Here is a 12,316-nt window from a genome sequence, read left to right as displayed (position 1 = left end):
AGAGGAGGAGCCCAGAGAGTAGCAGCCTCAGGCCTGGGCTCTGCAGAGTAAATTCAATTAACATCCATCCAGAGACCAGAAGTGTTGTTGAGCAAGAGGGAGTGAAAACAGTTAAGACAGTGACAGAGACCACATGTCCTCAGGGAAGGGAGCATGGCCCCTGCTGAGTCGTCAGCAACTGGCTCTTGAACACCTGCCCCAGCAAGTGCTTGGCAAAGGATTTACTCTTGAGTTCAGCAGTTATCTACTCTGCTGTCCTGAGTGCCAGGCACTGAGCTAAGACCTAAATCTACCATTTCATTTACTCCTCTGAGTAGGTGGGTCTTTTTTTATTGAAAGAGGCTCAGAGAGGGGAAGTGATTTATTTAAAACCACACAGCTAGAAAGTGGCAGAGCCTATGTTTGAAGCCAAGTTTAACCAACTCTGGGCTTCATACTCTGCACAGGGTCAGGTAAGTGTAGAACCCCAGGAAGTCCCTTAAGCCAGGTAGCTGCATGCTGAGGACAGGGAATGGATGTGTGGGCCCCAAGCAAATTCCAAAAGACCTGGTGCTTGGTTTAAGCACAGGTTGTATGGGTCCCCTTCCCAGCAGGCCCCTGACCAACCAAAGAATGCCCCATTAGGCTGCCCACTTGCCCTAGGGATGTTGGCAGCTGTGTGATTACAGACTAATTGGTGGCTGACAGCAACTATGGGAATGGCTTGTTAACCCCATGGTGACCAAGCCCAACCCAGAGAGACCTTTCCCCCCACTGTTCAGAACCCAAACCCAAGAACCTCAGACCTGAGAAATCCTGGGTAGGATGGGACCAAAGGGATAGCAGCCTTCTTCTCCACACCCAAACAACGCATCTGGGGCTAGGGTTGAGCACTGACATTCAACCAGGTTCCAAATCCCCTAAGGGCCACATTCAAACAGCCCTCAGGTGGCAATGCCAGCCAGTGTCCCTTGCTCTCTGCCCTTAGGTATGGCATTGCCCATCCCAGGCTAGGATCACAAGAGTTATGAGCCCTTCCTGAGTTTCCAGGCCCAGAATCCTGGAAAGAAACACTCCTCAGGACTCAGTTGTCTAGAGAAGGTGATGGGGGCATGAGCTCCAGGCAGTCAGGAGGCCAACCAGGGAGATATCCTTCCTGGGACCAAGAGGTACACAAGTTGCCCACCAAGGGTCTTGTCAAGCCTCCTTGAACCCTGGCTCCCCACGGTTCTACTGGCCAAATGTCTTTCCCAGCTTCCCAGAAGCCCCTCTTCCCACTTGAGACTGGAGTGAGTACCACCCTTTCTTTCATGGGATGGCAGGAGACGGGGGTCCTAGGGGCACCATAATGGTGTCACATTGGGAAGAAAAAGTGGCCGCTTCCCAACCAGGGCACAGGCAGGAGGGAGAAAGGTAGGCTACCTTCCAGTTCCCTTTCCAAGAGGAATTTTAAGCACTTTCCAAAAATGCCAAGCGAGGCAATGCTGTTGAAGACCTAGGGCCCCAGGTGCTCTGAGCATCAGCAAAGAACTCAAGACTCTGGAGCCCCCTACCCCATTTTCCCCGCTTCCTCAATCACCCCACGTCCCCCTCTTATACCTCAGCCCCCGCCCCAGAGCCGTCACACTCGCTGTGCTCATCCCCGGGTCCCCGCCCCCCAAACCGGCACACTCACAAGCCTACGTTGCGCTTCACCGCCAGAACCCCCACCCGCGTGGTCCCCCAGCCTGCAGCCCCCTCCCCACGTCCACTCCCAGGCGAGCAAGGCCTACTGACTTACCCCGAGGTGGGGCCGGAGTCCAGACAGGCAAGGGGCTCCGCAGGCCGTGGCAGCTCCGCAAGGCGGGGCAGGTGTTCCCCGGGACCCCGCCCCGCGGACCCGGCGGTAGGCGCGGCCCGGCCCCTGGCGGGCGCGGACTTTGAGAGGGTAGGGACGCGGGGCGGGGAGGGGCGACGAGAGAGGTTCACGGGGGCATCGCCCGCCACCGGGCCAGGCAGCTCCGCTCCGCCCGCCTGCGCTGCCGGCTCAGCACCCGCCACCGTTCTCAGGCGCCGCCGGGTGCAAAGCCCGAGCCCGGGCTGGCGGGAGGCGAAGAGGGAGGCGGGGCCTGCTGAGGGCGGAGCCTCTGGTTGGTGGGAGGGGCCGTGGAGACGGGGCGGGGCCAGTGCGCTGGGGCTGGTGGTGGGCGGGCCCTAAGGTGGTGGGTCTGGATTTGTCTGGTTGGGGGCCACGGGTGTTGTTGAGGCCTTGAAGGGGTGTACCTGGAAGCAGCAGGGTCTGGGAATGCCTCAGGCTTTTCCCTGTCTCTAGGATGCTCCTACCTTCTGCTGACCATTCCTCTCCTCCACCACCCCTGCCATCTATTTTTTTTCCATCCTTCTTGCTCTTTGAGGCAATTCCCAGGACCTCACTGGCACCGAGTCGCTCCTGCTCTACCCTGAACTGGATCCAGGAATGTCAGATGGTGAAAGAAGGGGAAACAACTTACAAATAAATACCAAGTCCATTTTACAGATGAAAGAACTGAAGCTCAGAGAAAAGGAAAGACTTGCCCAAGTGCCTGTGAAGAAAAAGAATACAATGTCCCTTTCTGACAGAGGGTAAGGGAGATCAGAGTATCCTTCCCGTGACCTAAGTTAACCTCCTTCACCCGCCCTCCCTACTCCTTCTAGGACTGTAATTTTCAACTAGAGATATTTCACACCCCCTCAGGGGACTTTTGACATTGTCTGGAGACATTTTTGTTTTTCACAACCTTGGGGGATCTCTCAGAAGAGACCCTGGATGCAAACATCCTGTACAGGCCAGCCACCAAACAAAGAACTATCAGGTCCAAAATGTCAATAGTACCAGGGTTGAGAAACCCTATTCTAGAGCGTGGCAACTGCCTAAATGAACTCCAAAGTGGATACCCTGAGTCCATGTTTCTTAATTTCACTCATTCTAAGAAGGACAGTATTATTATTATCATTATTGGTCTTGGGGATTGAACCCAGGGGCACTTAACCATTGAGCCACATCCCTAGAGGCCTCCCCCCTCCACCTTTTTTATTTTTATTTTTTTGAGACAGGGTTTCACTAAGTTGCTTAGGGCCTTGCTAAATTGCTGAGGCTGTCTTTGGACTTGCCATCCTCCTGCCCCAGCCTCTCAAGCCACTGGGATTACAGGTGTGTGCCACTATGCCCAGCTAGAAGGACAGTATTTTTAAAAAACCTTTTTATTGATGTGTAATAATTGTGCACAGTGGGATCCACTGTGACATGTTCGGACATGCACATAACATAATTTGGTCAATCTCTTCCCTAGAACTTCCCTTCTCTCCCCACCTCTCTCGCCCATCCCCTTCCTCTACTCCATTACTTTCCCTTCTATTTTCATGAAATTCTACTACTTTTTTTTTCCCCTAGAAGTACAATATTATTAAAATTTGTTGGAGCAGGTAAAGCAAGTATTCATCCTGCTGAGGATACAAATTAAATGTGAATGGGGAGTGGGAGGTGGGATGTACAAGGGAAATTATTGAAGTTAAAGGACCTCCTGGGGGCTGGGGATGTAACTCAGACTTATCTGATTTGGGAGAAGGGTCATCCAAGGCTCAACAAAGTGAAGAGCCTAAAGCTGGGTCCCAAGGTAGTCAGAGGTGAAGCTGAGACTCATGATTTTATCTAGTTATTAATTTCAATGTTATCATCTAATCCCCATCAGTCCTAGGCCTAGAACTAGGGCTTGCTCGCCTGGGAGTGGACGTGGGGAGGGGGCTGCAGGCTGGGGGACCATGCCGGTGGGGGTTCTGGCGGTGAAGCGCAATGTAGGCTTGTGAGTGTGCCGGTTTGGCAGAACAATTGCTCTGGAGGGAAGGGGACTAGGTTAGGGGAGGCAAGATGAGGGCCAGGGAAGAGGTGAAGATAGGAAGAGCAGAGCCTGTGAGGACTGGGAGAAGAGAAAATCAGGCTTCCTTTGTGCTTTTCCCTTGCCCCTGTCAAAGAGACATGCAAATCAGGTGCTCTCTATAGAATCATGATTCCTTTGCACATCTGATGAAAATTTTAGATTTTCTCTCCAAAAGAGAGAGTTCAAATGTACATTTTTCATATAATTTCAGAGACTCCAAAGTTCCATATGGGCTTTCAGAAGGGTTAGATGGAGAGGGGATTGATTCTTAAGTGTACATGCAAAAATTAATATGCAGAAATAAAAAAAAAATCTTAGCTGGGTGTGATGGCACATACCTGCAATCTCAACTGCTTGGGAGGTGTGTCAGGAAGACCATAAGTTAGAGGTAGCTTGGGCAACTTAGCAAAGCATAGTCTCAAAATAAAAATTTAAAAGGGCTTAGTTTATAGCTCAGTGGTACAGCCACTTGTCTACCTTGTGCAAGACCCTGGGTTCAATCTCCAGTATCAAACAAAAGCAACAACAACAAAAAACACCTAGAAAAAAATAAAGAAAAAAGTCTTGCTTTGGGCTGGGGTTGTGGCTCAGTGGTAGAGCAATTGCCTGGCACATGTGAGGCACTGGGTTCAATTCTCAGCACCACATATAAATTAATTAATTAATTAAAGATTCATTGACAACTAAATATATTTTTTAAAAAAGAAAAGAAAAAGGTCTTGCCTTACCTGATATCAAAATATATTACAGGGGCTAGGGTTATGGCTCAGAAGTAGAGTGCTTACCTAGCATGTGTGAGGCACTGGGTTCAATTCTCAGCACCACATGTAAATAAATGAATAAAATAAAGGTCCATCAACATCTAAAACAAAATTTAAAGAAAACATATTACAAAGTCAACGTAATTAAAACAGTACAGTACTGAAGCAGGACTAGGCAGAACAGTAGATCAAAATAAGTACAGAAATGAATGAGCAATGACTGTAGTTCACAATAACCTATCACTACCACTAATACTACCATTATACACATATTTTTCTGTGCTGTAGCTCAAACCCAGGGCCTCATGTTTGCTAGGCAAGCATTCCACGACAGAGTTACCCCCCTAACTCAACCTATTATCAATATTATGGATACTAGAAGAGAGGAAGTGGAAGGTTCCAAACACAAAGTAACATTATGGAGATGGAAACAGTTACTCTGCTTTGGTCAGTACATGTTTGAACTGTACTGAAATGCCACACTGTGACTGCATAAATAAATATGTTTATTAGATGTTAATCAAAAATTTTAAGAAACTGTTTAAGGAGAGGCAAATGTTAACTATCCTGATTTGATTATTACACTATATATGACACAGTACCCATAAGTTTGTACAAAAAATAAATAAAAGAGACCCAGCCACCCATGGGAATATGGTGTATAATGAAACTGGAATTTCTGACAAATGTGGGAAAGATAGGCTTTTCAACGATGGGTGGAATAACTACCAAGTCATTTGAGGAAACAGAAGAAAATTATGTCCTTAACTACAGCAAAATAAATTCCAGGGAGAAGATATATTTAGATAATAACACCATAATAGACCAGAAAAAAAGAATGAGTAAAAAATTTTTAAAGTTTCTCCTGCGTTCTTATTCACCACATATTCCCTCTACTCCCTTCTTATTTGTCAGTGGACCTTTATTTTATTTATATGTGGTGCTGAGAATCGAACCCAGTGCCTCACACGTGCTAGGCAAGAGCTCTACCACGGAGCCACAACCCCAGCCCTCAGTAAATATTTTGATAAGATGGAAAAGATTTTCTAAGTATGATGAAACCTAGAAACCAGGCATTAAGTGTGACTGTAAAAACTTTCATACACAAGAATTGACCATAATCGATTTCAAAGACAAATCACAAACTGGATGGCATAAATCCCAAGTTGCCCGCCACTCTTCCGGCTGTGGCCCGCTAGCCCTTCCGCAAGCCTCGAAGGGACTGTGGGAATCTAGACCGAACATATCGCCGAGGCTTCTCCCAAGGCGCCCGGACCAACATCCACCTGTTCAAGGACTGGGAAGTCCCGGAAACCCCAGCCCTGCCATCTGGGTCCCCAGCAGGTGCTTTAGCACAGCGGAGTTAATCCTCCAGGAGGCTGCTCTCCACTTCCCTCGCGTGGTCATCCTAGGAACTACAAGGATCGATTCCAGTTCATGCCCCATTCTGAATTTAAGATGAGACCAAGGAATGCTTCCTGGGGAAGTGACACCCAAAATGAGACCTGAAAGTCAGGCAGAAGAAAACTGACAGGGGAATTGGGGCATGGAATGTTGTTTCGAGTGTTGGTGTTTAAGGGTCCTCTTTCCTCTTGAATTTTTCACTTTGGACGCTATGGAGAGCCCACTCCTGAATCAAAGGCCAGGCATAGCAGTCGACTCCTTAGGTTCTGTTGAACTTGCCTTTTCCTCCTTCCAGGGCTGGAAACAGGGTGAGGCACTAAGACAGGTCTCTCTGGTGGTGCAGTGTGCTCCTCCTGCTCACACCCCTGTTTCAGCCTTCCCCAGCCTTTCTAAGACCCAACTCTGCTTGGGTTTTGCTGCTTTTATGTATGACTCCCTTTGGTTACAATCCCCCGCCCTTTGGCCTGATGAAAGCTTGCTCAGGCTCAGCTCAGAGGTCACCTCCTCCTGGAAGTCCACTGTTCTTCACATTCCTGTCCTCCTCCCTAGGCCAAGATGATCTTCTGTGTTGCAACAGCAGGGTCCAGGCCACACTGCACAGTGTGAACAGAGCAGGTGTCGGCATCGGAGCCCTGCTGTAATGACTGTTGTCTGGAAACTTCTCTCTGAGCCTGTTTCCTTCCATATGTGTGAAATGCAGTGCTGACTTCATAGGGGAGTGATAAAGATGAAACAAGAAAATGTGTGTCCCCAGCAGTGGATGGTACCTGGTACTCAGTAGGTGGTAGCTACTGTTACTACCTTAGTTATTCTTATTCTAAAGCACTCATGTATCCTAATTCTTTTCCTGCCGTTATCTTTCCTATATCATAAACTCCTTGGGACAGAGAAGAAGGGGAGGAGAAAGAGAAGGAAAAAGAAGATATTCACGATGACATTTAGAAGGCATTAAGACATGTCTGCTGCATAAGTAATTATAATAAATTATAATAATAATAAATTATTATAATAATAAATAATAATAATAAATTATTATAATAATAAATAATAATAATAAATTATTATAATAATAAATAATAATAAGTAATTATAATAAATTATAATTATAATAAATTATAATTCCATGGGAAAAGGAAATCTGGAGGCTTGAGCTCCAATCACAATTCCAGTGATGGTAGTTTCTTCTTGATTCATACCACACCAAGGACAAGCCACCTTGAGGACAAGAACTGATGGGACATGCTTCCTGGCCCTCCAGTCTCTAGACCTGAGAGGATGGGACCAACCTCTGAGATGAGGGGGACCATTTCATGTGTGAACTGGTGACTCTGAATGGGTCACACAACAGTCTGAGATGGGCCAGTTAGAGCCTCTCTAGGTCGAAGAGATGGAAGGAAAGTGTCAGGTGGCAGAAGGAGTTGATGTCGAGGGGCCACAGACAAGTGGGCCTTGGCCAGGAAAGCCACGTGAAAGGCAGGATAAGAGGGAGCAGAGACCAAGGGAAAGCAGAAGCCTGAGTGTAGAGGAGGGGAAAGGAGCCATCCTGTCCAGAGACTGAATGGGACAAAGAGAAAGAATGAACAGAACCAGGCTTAGAATTGCCTCCTTCTCACTGGCCTTTCCTTCCTTACCAGACACTCCTCCATACTTGAATTACACAGAGTAAGTTTCTGTTCCTTGCAGCCCAATGAGCCTGATGCTACTGTTTTATCTTGGCCAATTCCTGCCCCTCTCTGGGCCTTCCTTTGAAGGTTCTCTATAAATCAATATTTATTATGAACATTATGTAGGGGATTCGTTATGGTTGTTGGAAACTGAGTTCAGTATTTATTAGAATGCCCCTTACATCATGGCTTGTTGGCTGGTTGAAGAGCCTGTTAGAGGATGCGACACACACCTGGCTTTGAACCTGAGCCCTTGATAACGATCTGCCTCCTCTTTCCATGGCATCTTTTATTGGATCACAAAGGAACTGAGGAACAGAGCTGGTGTTTCTCCAGTGTCTCCTGGCTGCTGAATGTCCTACCTGTCCCCTCAACACATCTGAACCCACTTCAGTGTCTCAGAGGATTTTAGTGCCAGGTCTGTCCAAAGAAAGTGCCACTCCAGGAAGAATTTGAAGAAAGAAAGTTTTTAAAATTTTGTGGCTTCTAGCCGTTTGGCTCTTGGCCTGGGCCCTGCCTTCATCCTCCTAAGCTAATAGCTGTGTTGATAATAATACTTTCTTGCTTTTGTAAGGTACTCGTGCTTCTCAGAGCATTTTTATGCTTATCATCTTATTTGATACTCACTGAAACTCAGGGAGGATGAGCAAGAAGGAGACGGAGAGGATAAATATCTGTGGTTTCTCCCATCCCTTAAATCAACTTATTTAAAATAGTTTGAAAAAAATATTCTATGCTGTTTTTAAAATAGATGGGAATGTTGAAATTGAGCTTATTAAGTGACTTGCCTAAAATCACAGAACAAATTAATGGCTGAGTAAGATCTAGGTTTCAAATCACAAATCCCATTTAAATTTACAGTTCTCTAACTTGCCTAACTCTGCCTTGCAAAATGCTTTGGACCATGGTAAAGGACTGCTGAGAGAAGTAGTGTTCTTGCCACTGGTGTCCCTGTGGGGCCTGCATGGGTCATGAACAATTCTTCCTTGGGTGAGAAACAGCTCAGTGTAGAGTGCTCACCTAGCACACACAAAGCCCACACAAGGCCCTAGGTTTGATCTCTACTGCTGGCATATAACAAACAACAACAAAAACAACAACAAAAAATTACTCCTTGCAGAGACTTTGCTGTCTTGCAGTAGCTTGGATAGCACCTGGAGGCCACAGAACTAAGTTAGATTGAATGGAAGGATTTTGTAACAGTTCCTCAGATGTTGGCAAGGATAAATGCTGTTGGAAGTTCGTTCCTTCTTTCCTCCCTCCCTCCCTCCCTCCCTCCCTCCCTTCCTTCCTTCCTTCCTTCCTTCCTTCCTTCTCAGAGAGTTTGGTTGGTAGAAGACAAGACAGAAAATGATGAGAACAATCAGTCTATTCCTCCATCAGAACTGCTAAAAAAAAAAAATATATGAAGCAGGAGTCACAATCTCTGCCCTTCCTCCTCTCTAAATTCTACCATATAGCCAGGATGCCCTTTCCTGACTCCTGTTTTGGTTCCCCCTTGCCAACTGTGCTCATGGCTGGGCTCCCATCTGGTCATTTTGGAGCCTATCCATCCTGGCCATAGCGTAGAGTTAAGTTATCTTGGGAAGCAAGCAGTGCTTCCATAAGACAGTTATGGGGGTAGGTGAGGAAGCAGAAGGGAATAGGCAGCTTCACCTGTGCTTACTGTGGTCCGCCCTGGGTCTTTTCCCAGTGCCCCCGCTGACAGCTCAGTGTGCATCACTCAGCTCAACAATGTGAACCCACATCTGGGAAGTTAGTAATTGCAGTTAGCCTGTTCAGAGGCCAGGGTGATGCTGTGTCAGTTGGGGTGAAGGTAACAAAATAGAACACGTGGTTGGAATTTCAAACAGAAGGGATTATTTCAGAGAATTGGTTAGGTCGGAAAGAGCAAAAGAGTAAAGTTGGGAAGACTGGATATTAGTAGCTGCAGGAAGCTTCTACTACCCCATAGCCTGAGGAACAAATGGAAGGGTGTTATTAGACAGAAATGCACTTATTGTGGACACAACTAGATCACTGTTTTTGCAGTGACAGTGGGCCATTACCAGCACTGCCAGAGATGGTGAAGGTCTCCAAGCCCTAACTACTTATCTGCTGCCAGAGTCTCCAGCAAACACAGAACAGTGGCTTTACCTCTCCTACCACCATCCCCTCTTCAAGCACAAAATTTCCCACCTGAAGTTCCCATTGGCCTAATCTGACAGGAAGTCAATTGTCACGAGGAGTCTGGGAAATGTAGTTTATTGGGTTCACCACACAAAACAGAATGTAGGAAGGCTAAAGTGCAGTGTATATCAAATAAGCAATGACTAATAACACAAATACTATTTTTTTTTTAAAGAGAGAGTGAGAGAGGAGAGAGAGAGAGAATTTTTAATATTTATTTTTTAGTTCTCGGCGGACACAACATCTTTGTTGGTATGTGGTGCTGAGGATCGAACCCGGGCCGCACGCATGCCAGGCGAGCGCGCTACCGCTTGAGCCACATCCCCAGCCCCAACACAAATACTATTGAAACTGTCAACTAATTTGAAACCATTATTATTGGCCACTTGTATTGGTCATTAATTGATCACATCATTTAACCTTTTCTCCTTTCCTTAATAGCCCTGGTTTCCATTCCAGAATCCATGTTTTTTTTTTTTTTTTTTTGTTGTTGTTGTTGTTTTTTTTTTAAAGAGAGAGTGAGAGAGGAGAGAGAGAGAGAGAATTTTTTTTTATATATTTATTTTTTAGTTCTCGGTGGACACAACATCTTTGTTGGTATGTGGTGCTGAGGATCGAACCCGGGTCGCACGCATGCCAGGCGAGCGCGCTACCACTTGAGCCACATCCCAGCCCATCCATATGTTTTTAAGAATATAATTCCATCAGTTACAGCAGCACTGAACCAATAAAGGCATTCAATATCACTGGCCAGGATGACGTGAACTCAGCTAGTACAATCAGAATGAATCTCAGGATTTTTGCCAAAAGGCTAGCACGCAGATTTTCTTCCTTGCTTATTATAAATAGGAAACATACAGGCCCTGGGGGTTACTGGCAGTCATCCTGGGACAATAATGGGAATGGAAACAGGAAGGAAGAGTAGCTCTGAAGAGCGGGATTAATTTTTTGGCATATGTGGAACCCACAGGCCATAACCACAATTAGGGTGCTCTGCATAGTTGAACAGGATAATGCCTTAGGGTATTCATTTTGTGTCACAAAGAAAGACCAATTTGCAAGCATTGTGAAAATCTCTGGAAGAGAAAGAAGTTCTAGGGATCAGGCATTTTTCCCATGGTCATATTCTAGATGGCAAAATATTCTTTACCCTCAATAAAAAATCAGTTTTATACATGTATGACAAGCAAAAGTTTCATCATAGTTTTCATAGTATTTACATTTGCTATGTTCCATTAATCCAAATTTTTAATTCTGTTCTATTATAAAAATAAAAGTTGGCCACAAACTTCTAAATGATTCTGTGATCTGTTAATGAATTATGACCTGCAATTTGAAAAACATCATCCTACACAACACCATCCATCATCAATTGCTGCAAAATTCAACACTTGAATTTAAGCATCCTAACTTTTACCAGCTTTCCTGTTCCTTTACTCACATTTTTTGTCTTCCTCTACTCTGATACCATGTCCCAGCTCCTACCAGAGGTAAACTTCTCCCTTGACTTGTGCTCAGGACTTCAATAACTAATCTCTGCAGATATTCTCTCTTGTTTTCATTGCCAATTCCCTCTACTGGAATATTTAGTATACTTACTTGCTCTAGAGTTTGTTTTCTTCAAATAAAAGTCAAACTAACAAAAAGACCTCCTTTGAACCCATTTTAACTCTAGCTTCCTTCAGTCAAAGGAGAGCAGATGTAGTTGAACGGGCAGGAAACAGAAGGTGAGCTTAGAGGTGAACTCAGCAGAAGGAAAGCGGAGTGTGGCAAGAAGGCACTTAAGTAGGGGCCGTGAAGGGAGAAGTTATTGGGATTTGTGTGAGTGTGTAGGAAGCAGAGTGAATTTTGATTCAAGAACTGCTTTTCTTAAGCTCCCTTTTCAAATCTCCTTCTGCTCCCTGGCTTCCAAACCTTAGTTGCTGGAAGCTGAATTCTAGAGTTGGGTAAGCTTAGGTTTGACCCCAGTCCTGCCATTCCTGAGCTTAGCAACTGAATAAATTACATCTCTTCTTCAAGTTTTTTTCTTTGTAAAATTAACCTAATAAAACCCATTTCATTAAGTTGTTTTAAGGATTAAGATCAATATATATTAGCTCTCTTTATTGTCAAGGCCTTACCGCAACCTTGTCCAAAATCTTATTCCTGGACTAATTTTAACTACCATAGTGATCACTTGTTGATCAATTTCTCTGTGCCAGGCAATATGCCAAGGACCTTAAAAGCAAGGTTTCCAAGCCAGGAAGAATTCCTTGGCACCTTCTTGTTTTCTCTTTTTAATAACTTAATTAACACTATATTTCAGAATCTTTATCATGCACCAGAATGACCTGATTTTACCTGTATTTTCTCATTCAATACATCTTATCTACTAATGTGCCAGGTACTTACTAAGTGCTCAGAGATGCACATGGCCCTCACCCTTGAAGGACTCAAACTCTGTTCA

At 45.3% G+C, this 12,316-nt stretch overlaps 1 protein-coding gene across 1 annotated transcript in view; it reads right to left on the bottom strand.

The window, feature by feature from the left end:
* Positions 1-2,025, bottom strand: part of RIMS3 (regulating synaptic membrane exocytosis 3) — a 38,150-nt gene extending 36,125 nt beyond the window's left edge. The window contains exon 1 of the mRNA XM_081307737.1: positions 1,760-2,025. The gene's annotated coding sequence lies outside the window, so the exon portion shown is untranslated. The remainder of the gene's footprint in view (positions 1-1,759) is intronic.
* Positions 2,026-12,316: the final 10,291 nt, after the last annotated feature.

The sequence above is a fragment of the Spermophilus citellus genome (assembly GCF_964194105.1).
Source record: "Spermophilus citellus genome assembly, chromosome: 9".
NCBI classification, from domain to species: domain Eukaryota; kingdom Metazoa; phylum Chordata; class Mammalia; order Rodentia; family Sciuridae; genus Spermophilus; species Spermophilus citellus.
The sequence above is the reverse complement of the archived record's forward strand: the minus strand, read 5'-3'. Positions and strand labels throughout refer to the sequence as shown.